Genomic DNA, 16610 nt, shown 5'->3' with positions numbered 1-16610 from the left:
ACAGGCTGCAAACACGCCAGTGGGCTTTCAGCACTGCCGTCACTGGCTGCATCACTGCAAGAGAGTGTCAGAAATGCAGTCGGTCAGCACAGCGGAGACACTGGGCGGCAGAGGACAGAGGGCGGCTACCAGGTATTTACGGGCCACAGCCTCCCTAACCTGTGGCTGGGAGCCCCACCTGGGACAGGAACTGTGTCCGATCTACGCTCGCTGTACCTACCCCAGTGCTTAGGGCAGTCTTTGCCACACACTAAGCACTTAAATACCATGATCATTGTTGTTATTATTAATAGTGGCAGTTGTTATTTATAATATTTAATTTAATATTAATTTTTATGATATATGTGAAGCGCTTACTATGTGCCAGACACTGTACTAAGTGATGGAGTAGATTCAAGCTAATCAGGTTGGGACAGTCCAGGTCCCACATGGAGCCCACAGTCTTAATCCCCATTTTACAGATGAGGTAAGAAGCACAGAGAAGTTAAATGACTTGCCCAAGGTCACACAGCAAATGAGTGGCAGAGCCAGGATTAAAACCCAGGCCCTCCTGATTCCCGGACCTGTTTTCTTTTCCACTAAGCTACACTACTTCTCCATTAAATGCTAAAAAGGGTATGCACTGTAGTATCTCTGGATATCTCATCTGCATTGATTTACTTGGTGTCCTGCTCAGATGAGAGTAAAGTAGCCAAGGTAAAAATATTTAGAAAATCCATTTCTAAAATAAATGGGCCACTTTCTGGAAGCATATTATGTTACTAAGTTCAAGATGTTCTTGGATACAAGTATTGATGGGTGGAAGGGAGGGGGGAGCAGGGGAGAGGGGAGAAAAATGTGCTTGTTTTCAGCCAGGTTGCCCACACCAACTTTGGTGTATACATGCTGCACACAATCCGGGTGGGCTCCACCCAGACCATTTAAGGCTCCATGTGTCCTGAGGCCCATTCCTTCCACAGACAGGTGGATGATCAGACACCCCAGAATGAAACAGATGCCTAGGGCAGGGAAGGCCAAGAGAGTGGAAACCAGAACAGAGCAGCCCCCTGTTGTGGGAGAGGTTCTGGCTCCTAAAAGGGTTCCGAGTTTGCAGAGGTGGGCTTAGAGTGTGGCAGCCCCCTGACCCATACCCACCATGGAGGTCGGGGAGTGGGTTTGGCATGGCCACCCTCTGGGCCTGGCTGCCTCCTCACCCAGGTGGCAGAAGCTAATTAGGCTGTGAGGACTATTGCATTTAATAAAAGTGATTAGGAACCAGAAGATAGAGATGACTTAGTGGAAAGAGCCCGGGCTTGGGAGTCAGAGGTTGTGGGTTCTAATCCCAGCTCCACCACTTACCAGTTGTGTGACTTTGGGCAAGTCACTTAACTTCTCTGGGCCTCAGTTACCTCATCTGTAAAATGGGGATTAAGACTGTGAGCCCCAAGTGGACAACCTCATTATCTTGTATCTATCCCGGCACTTAGAACAGTGCCAGGCACATAATAAGCGCTTAACAAATACCATCATTATTATTATCATCTCCTGCCTTACAAGAGGCAGGACCGAGGCTCAGCATCACAGAGCCCATTGCTTGACATGCACACACAGTCACGCCATCTCTTTGGCCGCATACTGGAACCGCTTCCAGAGGGCAACATATTGGACTGAAGCAGTTTCTCTCAGCTTGGCCCCTGCTGTCCCTGCACCTACAGCCAGTAAAAGCAACTTCTTCCCTCTCCCGTTGGGAGGCAGAGGCAATTTGGGGGAGAGTGGAGATGGCCACTGAGGCAAGGCTCACTCTGGTCCTGCAGCGGCAGCAGGAGGATGGACAAGCTGACCTCCGGAGGTGCCTTCTCACTGACCTGTGTGTTTTTCCAGTAAAGGGTCCTTTGTAAGCCCTAAGGTTAAGGTCCCACATAACTGAAGAGCAAATTCTCTGGGAGCCTCAGCAGAGGCCAGATGCACAGCTTCATTGTGGGCAGGGAATGTGTCTGTTTGTTGTAATATTGTACTCTCCCAAGCCCTTAGTACAGTGCTTTGCACACAGTAAGCACAAAATAAATATGATTGAACGAATGAATGAAAGGGAGGCGAGAACCTGGCTATCTTTCCTAATAATTTCTTGCTCCCGGCTAAAGAACCCACCATTTTAAATGAGGATTTTGCAGACATGCACCATTTTCTTCTTGAAGCCTGGCTGTGCTGAGAACATTTTTCTCAGGCAAAGTTACTTGCTGAGAGGAGATATTCACTGTTGTAGCAGGCCTAGAGCAATCTACCAATTCCCCACCCTCGAGACAAATCTGTCAACCCTCCCTCTTCCTTTCGATGGTCAGGACTCAGCTCCTCTTACCCCTGCTCTTGTGGTTTTCCTCTTCCCTTCCTCCCATCTTTTCTTCCCTCTCCCACCCACTTAAAGCACTGCCCAAATTCTCCTCAATCTCAATATGAAAAGTTGGCATCCCTGATCATGAGAGCTCACTAACGACCAGGATTTCCCAGTAATGGTTTCAAAGCCAGTTCAACCCTGCTTGACATTTGGCTTGGTCTAGCCTATCCAAATTTAAGCCAGATCTCACTTGTCCCCGCTAAACTGTACGCTTGCCTTGGGCAGTCTATTAACTCTGTTAAATTGTACTCTCCCAACAGCTTAGTACAGTGCTCTGCATCCAGGAAGCACTCAATAAATATCACTTTATTTTGGTGTATTTTATTATACCACTTTGCTTGGCAAATTCTTTCCTTCAGTGAAAACAGTTTCTCACCCTTCCTCATGCAGTCTCTCTCCAGAGAGTTAAAGGCTGTTTTTATTATAATCACAATGATGGAAAGTATATAGATTTTATTTATTAGTGATTAGGAGATATAATTAGGTATCTTGGCTGGAAAATCCTTGATTCTTTCTGTCAGTATCTTTTTTTCCGACCTTCACAGCAAAAGTCTACAACTTGGATGAATAAGAGGAAGATTCCCTCACCCACTTTGGAGTTCTATCAACTTCTAGGGCTGCTTAAAGCATTGTGACTACTCCTGACTTATGAATAGAAACACAAACCAGCTGCTCAGACTCGTGGCTCCTCAGGCTGGCAAGGTTCAGACTGAGCAGAAATTCAAGGCAACATTTCAAGTATAGAAGAATGAGAATGATTCACGAGGGCTGGGCTATGCCAGGGGGATGGCAGAAGTGATGACTGCCACCGGCAGGATGACTGGTAGGGGAAGGAAAATGGGATTTGACTGGGTTGGCTAGTCAAATAAAGACATACGCTACTGTGGGTAAGGGAAGGCAAGGCCAGATAGTTGGGATAGGGCATGGTTTAGGAAAGGATTAAAAAATGCAGGACTGTCAGAGGCTCAGAAATATACTTAGGTATATCTCTGCTGAAGCCAGTGTTCAAAATATAGTCTTGACCATTCTTACCTCTTTCTCTCTGGGCCACAGTGGCCACAAATGTGACCCCACTAAGGCAAAGAGGCTGGTGACAAAATTATTTCTTTGCATGAATAGAAAAGTATAGCAGAAGGAGTTCCAGCATAAAACATGCCACTTACTAATTACCTGGAAGGGACTGCATGTTTGTTTTGGGCAGGGAGCGCGCTGACCCATTCTGTTATTTGTCCCCTCCCAAGTGCTTAGTACAATGTTCTGCACATGGTAAGCTTTTAATAAATACAGCTGATTTACTAATTCAATGTTAAGTATGTTGAGCTTTTCTGCAGCACAGTGTGTTATGTAAATGTGGTTTATTTTGCTGCTTTTATTTCAACTAAACCCATACTAAGTTTTCAATAGTAAAACCTCAGAAGTCCAAAAAAATTGGCAAATAACTACTTTGTTGCTTATAATGCCATGGTATTACTGACCTAGAGGCAGGTTTGCTGAATATAACAAGTCTATCCTAAGGTTTAAGGTACATACACACAATACTCAACCTAGAGAAAAGCAACAAATATACATTTTGACTTGGCACACAGGTAGGGAATTAGCAAATATGCTTCTGCCAAAGCAAGTTTATCCGGGTTTGGTATGCCATTTTTTTGGAAGAAATATCTTGTGTGTGGCATCAGGACAGGTGAGTTTTCCACTAGGATGAAACCCTCACACTAGTAATAAGTACCAGGCTAGGTTCTAGCTCATCCTTCCCTAGGCTAGCTTAATACATAGTAGGGTAGACTCCAAATAACTATCTAGTACTTTGAAAAGTGAAGAAAGGGTAAATACTTCACATTCCAAATTCCTACTCCCAAGTATCATCCAGATGATTCAATTTGGGTTGGATGTGGAACACCTTCTAACATACTTATATGGACCACAGGCTGAGACAGTGGTTTGGGAGATTGTATCACAGAGGCCCAAATCCTAGGATGCAAATGATTATGAATTGCTCTACAGACTCTGCACAGTGGTATGAAAACCCGATTTTCATTAGAAATGTAGAATTTAATCATTTGCTGTATTCTGCAACCTAGACAATATCCAAAGACACATCCTATTGGAAAAGAGGTATAGGAATAGACTCAGAAGAGGCAAGAATGGTTTTCTTCAGGCTGCAAGCCTAGGTGGGAAAAAAATGGGCATCAAATTCCATATCAAGTTGAAGGTGTACAAGAACTTTCTTTCTATATGGCTGGGAGATGGATACCTACTCTAATGCCCCACCCAGGTCCTGGAGCAGTTTCACCAGTATTCCCAACCCACCAAAGCCCAAATCTAACAATGACCCATCATGGAAATTCCAGGGTTTGGTTATATAGGCTATATATAAAGGGGAAGAAGTTAATAATGTTGGTATTTGTTAAGCGCTTACTATGTGCCGAGCACTGTTCTAAGCGCTGGGGTAGACATAGGGGAATCAGGTTGTCCCACGTGGGGCTCACAGTCTTAATCCCCATTTTACAGATGAGGGAACTGAGGCACAGAGAAGTTAAGTGACTTGCCCACAGTCACACAGCCAACAAGTGGCAGAGCTGGGATTCGAACTCATGAGCCCTGACTCCAAAGCCCGTGCTCTTTCCACTGAGCCATGCTGAAGTTCCCCATCAATTCAAGATCAGAGCCTCCAACCCCTATATAAAGAGCAAATTTTATGGGTGTGAGTAATTCAAGGTCATTCTAATTCAGGGCCACATCCAAGACCCAGATACTAGCAAGGAAGGTCTAACTGCTCTTATGCCTTAGCGATCCAGGGATCAGGACAGCATCAGTCATCCTAGTTTATTCCACTGAGTAAAATGAATTAGTCATTAGCAGCGACTTCATTGTCTTCGATGCATGTTGTTGGGGGAACCCTGTGCTTCCCTTTTTTCATCCTTGGCTTTTTTCTTCCCTATCCAAGAAAGGATCTAAAGTGTCAATAGCTGCAGCTACGGTCATTAGAATGCAATAGGGCAATTTCTCTATTGGATAAGGAGGTTGGTGTTTTCTCCAGCTGAAACTGTATTCTGAGAAACAGTTATACCATCCATAATGCTCGCCAGCCTCAGGTATTGAACAGTCACAATGAAATAGTGTAACCTAGTTAAATTGCCTCCCAGGTGATCAAACAGACTATTCATCCTGAAGTTTATTCCCACCCCGGCCATCTTGTCTGCTCCTAGGCTGGGTCTAGCAATTTGTCAAGAGGTAGCTAAAGGTTAAAGGTTCCCTGGGTTGTCTCCAAGGCCCAGTCCCTGTTGGTTAGGATCCAGCTCCATCTACTCATTCTTTTGTTATTTCCATAAAAATACAAGCTGCGTGTGAAAACCTACATGCTTTCAGATAGATTTTATTAAGAATATGAGCCACTCATATAGCAAGAATTTTGGATGAATTTGTTGGTAAATCGAGTTGAATGAGTTGCAGATGTAACTGTATAATGAGATTGCATATCCACATTTTTTGATATGAACAGAAGTATCTCAATACAGTTTGTAACAGATGCTTCTTTTATTAGCAATATTTTAGAGTTTTAGAAGTAGAGAGTTCTAGAATTCCTTCTCAAGAGGTATTACACTGTGGCTTGAGCCTTTTGGACCGGTACCTTTGTCACCTTGGACTCCCAGATCCAGAGGGCAATAACCTCTTTCCTGGGTTAAAAGGTGAGGGACACAGCCATAGGAAGCTCAAATCCAAAAGTAGTCAAAGACATCAGCTCCCCTGAATGAGTAGCCTCTTTTACCCGAATCAAGTTGAGATCTCATCCAGAGGCCAAACTGGAGGGGACAGAGGATGAAGAAGCAGTGTGGCCTAATGAATAGAACATGGGTCCGGAAGCCCAAAGGACCTGGGTTCTAATCCTACCTCTACAACTTTTGTGCTGTGACCTTGAACAAGTCACTTCGCTTCTCTGTGAAGTGAGAAGCAGCGTGGCTCAGGGGGAAGAGTACAGGTTTGGGAGTCAGAGGTTGTGGGTTCTAATCCTGGCTCCGCCATTTGTCAGCTGTGTGACTTTGAGCAAGTCACTCCACTTCTCTGGGCCTCAGTTACCTCATCTGTAAAATGGGAATTAAGACTGTGAGCCCCACATGGGACAACCTGATTACCTTGTATCTCCCCCAGTGCTTAGGCCAGTGCTTGGCACATAGTAAGCGCTTAACAAATACCAACATTATTATTATTATTCCCTGAGCCTCAGTTCCCTCATCTATAAAATGGGGATTAAGACTGAGAGCTCCATGTGGGACAGAGATTGTGCCAACCTGATTAGCTTGTCATTACCCCAGTGCTTAGTACAGTGCCTGGCCCATAGTAAACACTTCACAATATTTAAAATATATATATATATTTAAAAGAAAAAGAGGATTGGGTATAGACAAGAGGAATGACAGCCCCGAAACAGCAAAGGACTGTCTAGAAAGGGGCTATGAGCAATTCTTCACCCACCACTGCCCATCCCTTGCTCAGATCCCAGAATACCCATTTCCCTTTGCCCCACAGTCTACCCGTCTCTATGCTGTGTACAAATCTGTAATTTATATTAATGTTTATCTCCCCATCTAGACTGTAAGCTCGTTGTGGGCAGGAAATGTGTCTGTTTATCGTTGTATTGCATTCTGCCAAGAGTTTAATACAGTGCTTTGGATACCATAAGCACTCAGTAAATATGACTGAATGAACGAATGAATGGAAGTCAAGGGGCAGGCAAAAGGGGGCCTGGGTGCTCCACTGTCCCCTAGGATGTTCCACTGCCGCCTAGGAAGAGCCTCCACAAAGTCACCATTTGAGGTAACTGAGGCACAGAGAAGTTAAGTGACTTGCCCAGGGTCATGCTGCTGACAAGTGGCAGAGCTGGGATTAGAACCCAGGTCCTATGACTCCCAAGCCTGTGCTTTTTCCAGTAAGCAAAACTGCTTCTCCCTCAGGATATCTGAGGTTCCACCCTAATGTTGGGCTTTATCATCCTGGGGTAGAGTTTCCACAACTAGGACTGTGGAGCAGCCAAAAAGCTGCTTGGCACAAATCTGGAACAGCAGTCTAGGGAGGTGGGCTCTATGCCCAACTCTGCCACTCGCAGGCTGGGTGGCCTGGGGCAAGTCACTTGACATCTCTGAGCCCAGTTTCACTATCACCTAATATGGGAGCAAAAGTATCTGCCCCTCGGATAAAATATACACACCAGGCCCTGTGTGGTTTCAAGTAACCCGGCTCGGAGTAACCAATGAAACAAAGAATGAGAGCTCTGTAACTACAAAAGCTACATAACAACAGAAAATAGAAATCCTCACCACCCAAGGCAAAGAACTAAAATAGACAGCAAGGCCCTGGGCAGGGCAGGCTCCCTATGGTATTAGGACAGCTCAGACAACACCTGGGGTCAAACCAGATATCAAATCAAACATCATAGAGGCAGAAGGATCAGCCAGTGAGCAAGGGACCCAGTGACTGTGTAGAAACTGAGCCTCACAAGAGCAGAGCTTTGTTAACATGTTCAAGAAAACTCAAGAGGCAACACAATCAAGGAGAGAGGAGATGGAATCTTTGGGGAGCGGCCGCCTGGAAGTATCTTTGTGGATCCCTACCTGCAGGCAGTTCCCCTAAAGGGGGCTTTTCTCCCTTCTGTGTGCAGGTGGCTCCCATTAATGCTAATATCTGCCTTAATCCCCCTCACACTGTGATTTTGGGAGAGCCCAAAAGTGATGGGCTCACTGTGGCTGGAATCGGTTGGGGAGGAAGGGTCTGTCCAGATGTCCAGCTCTGTGAGACAGACGCTCTGACCCGACAAGACACCAGCCTGTACAGGCCTCTGGGGTGGCCTCTACACTCTCGGTTTGTGCTGGAGGATTCCCTCCAGACTGCAGGACTTGCGAAGGAAGCCCTCGGGAGGCCCTTCATAAAAATAATCAGTCCTCCTTACCGTGCAGAGCGGTTCACCGGTCCAACTCCAGCCGACGGGACCTCACCGACAGCTTCCAACTCCGCCTGTCACATGGGAACTGCCTGAGCAAGGAAAACAAACAAAACAAACCAGACCCTGAGGTTAATCAGAAACAGCCACGGCCAAAAATCAGCCCTTCCTGAACTCAAGGAGGCTCCCAAACTCAGTTAGTCATATTTATTGAGCAATTACTGTGTACAGAGCACTGTACTAAGTGCTTGAGAGAGTATGATATAACAAGAAACAGACATATTCCCTGCCTGCAGTGAGCTTGCAATCTAGAGAAGGTGACAGACATTAATATAAATAAATTACAAATATGTACGAAAGAGCTGTGGGGGGATGAATAAAGGGAGCCAGTAAGGGTGATACAGAAGGGAGTGAGAGAAGAGGAAAAGAGGGGAAAAAAATCATTGTGGTATTTGTTAAGTGCTTACTATATGCCAGGCACTGTACTAAGTGTTGGAGTAGAAACAAGCAAATCGCATTGGTCACAGTCTCTGTCCCACCTGAGGCTCACATTCTTAGTCTCCATTTTACAGATGAGGTAAATGGGGCCCAGAGAAGTGAAGCGACTGTCCAAGGTCACACAGCAAGCAAGCGGCAGAGCTAGGATTAGAACCCAGGTCCTTCTGTCCACTAGGCCATGCTGTTTCAGGTGGAGCAGGGCTCAAAATTCCCAGACGCCCAGGAGACCAAGGAAACTAAGCCTCAGTAAAGCTGAGGCAAACAGGAAGCTGAATGAAAAGACACAGGAGTCCTAGGTTCTAGTCCCAGTTCTGCCACAGTCCTGCAATTTGACCTTGGGCAAATCACTCTCCCTGGGCCTTAGTTTCCTTATCTGTAAAATGGGGGTAAAAACTGCTCTTCTTCCATTTTAGATTGTGAGCCATTTCATCTTGTGCCTAACTCACTGCTTGGCAATAATACAATACAAGAATCATCATATCACTACATAAAACCTGAGGTCCTACATCTCACCCACTGGTTTTTGTAGTGAGCACGTGTCCAGGAAGTAGAAGCCCAGATCATTGGGTCCGCTCTGCACATACACTCCCTTCAAAGGTACAGCGTGAACCGTGGTTTATGGACCCAGACACCAGCCGGTTGGCTAGCAGCCAGAACGGACACAGCCCAAACCCAATGCCAAGTCACAGGGCAGCCATGGCCAAGTTAGGCTCCCTCAGGTCCGAGGCAGGACACACCCACACCCTGGTGGCATCCTGTGCATAGCAGGAAGGCCACCAAAATCCCATCAGCCCCAAGTGGGGACAAGATGCCAGCTGATGCTCATGGTGCCAGAGATCCTGTCCTAGTGCCAATTCAAGGAATGCTTTGGGTTGGCCTGAAATGGGGCTTCTCCCCATGTCTGCCAGGTGATGGGGTCCAACTGCATCCCCAGGGCCAGAACTGCTGAGCCCCGCTTAACCTACACATCCCAAAAGTCAACTTCAGTTCATCCACTGGATTCACTGAGCAACTTAGTGCAAAGTATCATCTTAGTGCTTGGGAAAGTTCAAGAGAAACAAAAAAATATGTCAAAGAACCTACAATCTAATGACTACCTAAAAAGTCCATGTACATATTGAAAAATGTAGAATTTACAATATTTTACCCTTTGGCTTTTAATTCTAGATGATCTATTAAATCTAAATATGTAGCCCATCCTCCTCACTCATGCAAAAATACAATCATTCCTCGGCAGCCAATGACAAAACTGGTTCATCTTTCACCACATGGCAGTTAATTCATTTTTTTTTTAATCTAACAAAAACACCCGAGAAGGAAAGTGCTGTCTGACCAAACCATCACAGCAAGGAGTGGCAAGAAAAATATATATTTTTTTTAGTACTTTTTACTTCCATTAACAAACACTCCCCAGTTTAAAAACACCCCTGAGAGGAGCAACTAGTTGCAACTGTGCTTCAAATCTGATTCCAGTCCTCTGGTTCACCCAAGTGAACAACCGGCCCAGCACGCTGACCGGAGGGAGTTTACTCTGGGGTCCGGATGAGCCAGGGTCCAAGCCAGGCCTGTGTACAGATTACATGGAACACGCCCAGCTCCTCGGCTCTCTGGGGGAGAGGGAGGGGGTGAATAGAGGGACCTGCTCTGTGGGAGAGAGGATTGCCCACCTGGGGGTGTGAACATGCTCAGATGAATTCCCCGGTGGAAAGAAAGTCTGGAGGGAAATGCCAGTCGCAGCTGAGCTCCCCTCCGCCTCCCCTGGCAACTCCTACAGTTGGCCAGCCGGGCCCGAGGTCAAGATCAGCAACCAGGCGCGTGTCCCGTCCCAACCGACCACATCACCATACGAGAAGCTGTCCAGTCTTGATTTGAGGGGTGCCCACCAGGCAGCCCCCAAGAATGCGGCCTCTGACAGCCAGGTCTGGCCTCTGCACCTTGATGCTCTTCTGGATTAAACACACAAATGTTTCTGGGTTAAAAGGGGCAGGCAACACTGGGCACCCCGAGGAATCCTGCTGATCCTGGCCTGCAGTGGGAAGACATCTCATAGAAATTTTCTATTCCATGAAGGCACACTGCACCCATTAGCCACCCCTAGGCAGGAGAATGTGGGTGACTGGTTAGCTGAATAATAAAGATAAGAAAGTTAAATCCTGAATTTTACCTAGTAATTTGTCCATTTGGGACAAAAACAAATACAATCAGTGGCAGTGCCCAAAATCACTTTACAGAAATTATTTCTCAACTGCAATAAAATTAGATCGTGATTTGAATTAACATGTAAATACTTGTAATTATCCCCTGGTATGCATAAAGCAGAGAATCAAGGTGGTGCATTTTTAATGAGGATCCTGTGACTTGAATTCATGAAATGAAAGTCAAGTGGTTTCCCAGCCTTAAACGTGGGAGGAGTGTTATTCCATATGAGAGAGATCTGGGCGGTCAGACCCATCTTACAGATGAGAAGATTTAGGCAACAAGCAAGTGATGTGACTTGCCCACAGCTACCATAGAGTCATTTATGGAGCATGAGAAACATGGAAGTGTGGAAAGTCTAACCAAAAAGCTAAGTACAGATCCCAGCCTGATAGAACTTTATTGAAACTTGAAAAATAAGAACTAAGGCTACTGGCCATTTATTGCTTGATCACCTCTCATTCCCTCTTTTTAAATCGATCAATGGAATTTGAGTGTTTACTATATGCTAAGCGCTGTACTAAATGCTTGGGAAAGTATGCTATACCAGAGTTAACAAACACATTCCCTGCCCACAACGAACGTATAGTCTAGAGGAGGTACAAGGTTCCTTTTCCACAAACCTCAATCCACCATGAGGCATGGCCTAGTGGCACGAGCACGGGCTTGGGAGTCAGAGGACGTGAGTTCTAATCCTGGATCTGCCACTTGTCAGCTGTGTGACTTTGGGCAAGACACTTAACTTCTCTGTGCCTCAGTGTACCTCATCTGTAAAATGGGGATTGAGACCTTGAGTTCCATGTGGGACAACCTGATTACCTTGTATCTACCCCAGTGCTTAGAATAGTGCTTGGCACATAGTAAGCGCTTAAATATCATAATTATTATTATTATTCATCGAGAAAATGCCTAATTAAAGGGGTTTGGGTCTCAGGGCTGCAATTCTATTTACGCCTGATGTACCATGACTACCTGGCACACACCATAATCAAGGGGAGATGTCATCTGAAACCTCCAAAGGGCTTCTTAAACACCCTGGCAGCCATAGCATCCTGATCTACTAAGACTGGATTTGTCCAGCTCTAGCAGTTTCTAATTATTTCACTCTCCAAACATCTCACGCAACAATGTACGTCAGCTGAATGAATATCCTCTGTTGAAAAGCCCTGTAAAGGACTTGCCATGGGGTGAGGTCAAGGAGCTGTTTAATTATACTTCCAGAGTGCTGACTACACTTTATGTTGCATTCTGGAGATACTCGATCAGAGGGGCCAACTTTTCATTTGAGTGGAGGGGCTAAGAAGGACCAAAGATTTTATGGAGGGGTAGGGGCAGGGAGGGGGCAGGCTTTCAAGGCCTAATAGACCAGATAGTCATCACTTTGCAGTGATGCAGAGCAGTGAGAAAGCAAAGAACCGGAGCAGGGACTGACTTTACAGCTAAAATTGAGCCTTTGTCTCTGTCCTCCAGGTCTGCCCAAGAGCACATGGCACAAACGTTAGGTTGGGCAGCACAATATCTCTTCCATCATTTGGGCAACTGGCCAGAGTGGCCACTGAGTGGTCATTGTGACTATGGCAGCAGCTAAAACTGCTCCTCTTGCCTGCTCCTGCCAACACCGATGGCTTCTCTGCTTGGAGAAGCAGCATGGCTTAGTGGATAGAGCATGGGCCTGAGAGTCAGAAGGACCTGGGTTCTAATCCTGGCTCTGCCACATGTCTGCTGTGGGGCCTTGGGCAAGTCACTTATTTCCTCTGTGCCTTAGTTACCTCATCTGGGGGAGAAGCAGCGGGGCTCAGTGGAAAGAGCATGGGCTTGGGAGTCAGAGGTCGTGGGTTCGAATCCCAGCTCTGCCACTTGTCAGCTGTGTGACTGTGGGCAAGTCACTTCACTTCTCTGTGCCTCAGTTCGCTCATCTGTAAAATGGGCATGAAGACTGTGAGCCTCATGGGGGACAACCTGATTACCTTGTATCTACCCCAGCGCTTAGAACAGTGCTCTGCACATAGTAAGCGCTTACAAATACCAACATTATTATTATTATTATTAATGTGAGCCCTACATGGGACATTCATTCATTCAAAAGTATTTGAGCGAGCCCCATATGGGACATTCATTCATTCAAAAGTATTTGAGCACTTACTGTGTGTGGAGCAGACAGGGACTGCATCCACCCTGCATTTGCATCCATCCCAGCACTTAGAACAGTGGTTGGCACTTAGTAAGTGCTTAACAGGTACCATTATCATTATCGAAAATTACTATTATTATTATTCTCACGGGACTCCTAATGGAGGAGAGAGCTCTGGACTATCCAGCAAGAAGTGAAGCAGCAACAACGGGAACAGGTAAAAAAACATCATCCTGCCCCAGTGCAGGCTCAGGGATTAAGTGCTACGATGCCAGTAACTTTTAGACCTCAAAGTAGAAGAGCTCCTGCTCTTCAGACCTCCCCCACCGCTGGACTCTTCAGGCCAGGGAGAGATTGATTGAACAACCAGCCAATAGACTTGAGAATGGACTTGAGAAGCAGTGTGGCTTAGTGGAAAGAGTCTGGGCTTGGGAGTCAGAGGTCATGAGTTCGATTCCCAGCTCTGCCACTTGTCAGCTGTGTTACTGTGGGCAAGTCACTTAACTTCTCTGTGCCTCAGTTACCCCAACTGTAAAATGAGGATTAAGACTGTGAGCCCCACGTGGGACAACCTGATTACCCTGTATCTACCCCAGCGCTTAGAACAGTGCTCTGCACATAGTAAGCACTTAACAAATACCAACATTATTATTATTATTACTTCCCCATCCTCCACCAGTTCTTCCCATCTTCCACAAGTGGCTTCTTCATGGGCTACTCTCCAGTTTGCACTCCTTGCTCTTCTTCTGATCATACCTTGCTCTATCTGCCCACCTCCGACCACAATCTATCTGAAATCCACACTATTCAAAATCCTCCCATATAATGTTTTGCACTAAAATATGGGCTGTCCAATCACCACACCCATCATGGCTCACTAGAGCAACATATGGGGCTGAAGCCGTAGGCCGAGTGACTTCACAAAGGCTGCAGAAATATGTCCTCTGGACCCCTGAGAAAGGGTTGGAAAAGTAATAATGTGTTCAACCCTCAGCAATGATATCCTTCAGGTATAATCCCCTATCATTTGTTTGAAATCCCAAAGTATGTTGAAATCAGAGTGACCTGGGTTCTAATCCCAGCTCTGCCACTTGCCTGTCTGACTTTGGGCAAGTCACTTCTCTGTGCCTCAGTTTCCTCACCTGTAAAATTACTTTGAGCCCCATGTGGGACATGGATTGTGTTCAACCCATTTAGCTTGTATTTTCTCCAGTGCTTAGTACAGTGCCAGGCACATAGTAAGCACTTAAATACTATAAAAAATGGGGTTGGGTCTTTAGAGAAGTTGCTTTTCTTGCTCCTGATCCTCCTCTTTCCTTCCTCATAGATCTCCAAAATTCAGGCTTAGGGGAAGGAGGAAAAATATGTCCCACCATCAGCAGAAATGCAGCTGAGTTATTACAGTAGAAATGATGGGTTTGTTCATTCATTCATTCATTCAATCATATTTATTGAGCGCTTACCGTGTGCAGAGCACTGTACTAAGTGCTTGGGAGAGTACAATATAACAATAAACAGACACATTCACTGCCACCCAGTCATCCATACTCCTGCCTAGGCGTGGCTAGTGGGTGCAGTGTGCATTCATGGAATAGAAAATCCTTTGAGAGATGCCTACCCGCTGCAGATCTTGTTGGACCTGTTCCTGCGCCCTAAGCCTTCCCTGAAGAAAAGCTCCAGAAAGGCCCTCAGTTGGATGAACTCGGCTCTAGGGACCTTTCCCACTGAGGGAATAAAAAGTCTGTGGACATGCACAAATGAAAATTGTAAAAAAAGCAAACTCAAAACCACCCAAAAAATAAAAGCCTGAACAATCATCAGTAGAAACGAACTGCATGGTATAATTATAAATGAGGTTAGTGGCCGGAGAAGAAATCAAATAAATCAACTTCAGCCTGGGCAGGAGAGGCTGGGTGAGTAGAAAATGGGGTCATGGGGCCCTGGTCTCTCCTGCGGGCCTGACTAGAAAAAGACATTTGCTTTTAACTGCCTGATGGAACATTCCCGCACTTAGCAATTTCTTCTCTGTCAGCCTTGCCAGGGCGGTCCCTTGGGTCAGATCCCTAAAGAAATAGACCATGGTGCCAACTGCCGGGGGCCCTCAGAACTGAGAAGTGCACACATCTGTAGGGCCGCTACCTAACGTGGTTACGAGGAGGTATGACATTATCTGGAGTAATTATTTCGATCATTTCTCAAAAGTGTAAAGGGGAGACTAGAGAAGTAAAAAAAAAAATCTAAACAACTATGTAAGAGGAGCTTTAACCAGGGTGAACACATCAATTCCCAGCTTGTCACGGGATGGCTCTCTGTTGAAGGGGTGTTTCCACTTGGAATTCTGCCAGCATGTGCCCAGTGAGTTTCAGAGTCCCCTAAGTGCCCACCATGCCAAAAAGGTTTTATCTGTTTCTCTTGTAAAGTTTCACCTAAATCACTACAGCCACGCCACTCTCCTCCTGCACTGAGTTCCTACTATAACCAAGCCCATACGTCTCACCCCTCCAATGCCAACTGTACCTTGATCTCATCTGTTTCACCGCTGACCCCTTGCCCAGGACTTCCCCTTCATATCTGACAGATCACCACTCTCCCCACCTCCAAAGCCTTATTAAAAAAAAAAAATCACATCTCCTCCAAGAAGGCCTTCCCTAACTAAGCCCTCATTTCCCCTACTCCCTCTCCTTTGTTTCACCCTTGAACTGGATCTATATCCTCTAAAAACTTCATATTCAACCACTCTCACCTCCATAGCTCTTATCTACATATCCATAATTTATTTTAATGTCTGTCTCCTGCAGGGAACATGGCTACGGACTCTTTCCCAAGTGCTCAGCACACAGTAAGCACTCAATAAATATGGCTGATTGATAGTTGTAATAATAATAATAATAATGTTGGTATTTGTTAAGCGCTTACTATGTGCCGAGCACTGTTCTAAGCGCTGGGGTAGACAGGGGAAATAATGTTGGTATTTGTTAAGCGCTTACTATGTGCCGAGCACTGTTCTAAGTGCTGGGGTAGATACAGGGTAATCAGGTTGTCCCCTGTGGGGCTCACATTTAATCCCCATTTTCCAGATGAGGTAACTGAGGCACAGAGAAGTGAAGTGACTTGCCCACAGTCACACAGTGGACAAGTGGCAGAGCAAGGATTCGAACCCATGACCTCTGACTCCCAAGCCCAGGCTCTTTCCACTAATTATTGGGTATCCACGAGGTGCCTGCAATATATTAAGCTCTTCGGAAGCATGAAACACAGAAGTGATCCATTCGCTGCTTATGCTCCAGTGGAGCAGACAGGCATGAAAATTCTTACACAAAGAGTAATCCAAGTGGGTAATTGAATGTGGGGTCCATACTACACTCTGATGCCTGGGTCATAAGAGCATGGGCTTTGGAGTCAGAGGACGTGGGTTCTAATCTCAGCTCTGCCACTTGTCTGCTGGGTGACCTAGGGCAAGCCACTTAACTTCTCTATGC

The 16610-nt window shown here is 45.9% G+C and overlaps 1 long non-coding RNA gene across 1 annotated transcript in view; it reads right to left on the bottom strand.

Moving 5' to 3' along the window:
- Positions 1 to 16610, bottom strand: part of LOC120638242 — a 69793-nt gene that overhangs the window by 37013 nt on the left and 16170 nt on the right. Inside the window, exon 2 of the long non-coding RNA XR_005659802.1 lies at positions 8316 to 8398. This is a non-coding gene — a long non-coding RNA (uncharacterized LOC120638242). The remainder of the gene's footprint in view (positions 1 to 8315; positions 8399 to 16610) is intronic.

Source organism: Ornithorhynchus anatinus, chromosome 1 (genome assembly GCF_004115215.2).
Source record: "Ornithorhynchus anatinus isolate Pmale09 chromosome 1, mOrnAna1.pri.v4, whole genome shotgun sequence".
NCBI classification, from domain to species: domain Eukaryota; kingdom Metazoa; phylum Chordata; class Mammalia; order Monotremata; family Ornithorhynchidae; genus Ornithorhynchus; species Ornithorhynchus anatinus.
The sequence above is the reverse complement of the archived record's forward strand: the minus strand, read 5'-3'. Positions and strand labels throughout refer to the sequence as shown.